Consider the following 931-nt stretch of genomic DNA (forward strand, 5'->3'; position numbering starts at 1 on the left):
AGGATGGTCTCGATCTCCTGACCTCGTGATCCACCCGTCTCGGCCTCCCAAAGTGCTGGGATTACAGGCTTGAGCCACCGCGCCCGGCCACAAATGAATTTATATCAATATTTATGTATTTGATCTAATTTTTATATTAATATTTATAATATATAAAATATACATCAATGAGTATGATATATGAATACTGTTTTTGAATATATTTATTAATATGATTATATATTTATATAATTCATGTTATAATTTTTATATCTTTGTATTATATATATAAAAAACTCTAGAACTGCATTTTGAAGGATGAAAAATGTGAGATTTTAAGGTTAAAGTTAACCTCAGAGGGACCTCAACATATGAAAATCATAAAGCATAGAATATTGAAAATATTATCCTTAGATGTAACTAGACCATACATAGGATATATAGGAAGACATTCCAGGATGATGAAACCAAAAAGTGGGATGATACAAATCATAGAAGAATGAATACTTTGAATTGGAAAAATGGGGGGCTGAGAGTAATACAACAAGAAAAATGAACATAGTGAGAAGGATGGATTAGAGCACAATAGGAGCGAAAGTTAGGGATGTCAGAAAGGAAATATAAACATAAAACTATTGAAACATGTAGAGAGTATTTTTCTTTACAACAAAAACAAACAAACAAACAAAAACTTAGAATTTGAGGTGTGGAGGGAAGAAATAAAAATCCAGTTTCTGATACTTCCTGATTTGGTTTAAATGCAGAAAATATCAATCTAATTCCCATCCAGCTTTGGGCTCTGTTATCAAAAGACAGAGAGTTTGCCTGCTCTCTGTGATCACAATAACAGTGTGAGATTTTAATGCCCCACTGTCAGTATTAGACAGATCTACAATACAGAAAATTAACAAGGATATCCAGGACTCGAACTCAGTTCTGGACCAAGCAGAAC

This window comes from Mandrillus leucophaeus, unplaced genomic scaffold (assembly GCF_000951045.1).
Source record: "Mandrillus leucophaeus isolate KB7577 unplaced genomic scaffold, Mleu.le_1.0 Scaffold610, whole genome shotgun sequence".
In the NCBI taxonomy this organism is placed as follows: Eukaryota; Metazoa; Chordata; class Mammalia; order Primates; family Cercopithecidae; genus Mandrillus; species Mandrillus leucophaeus.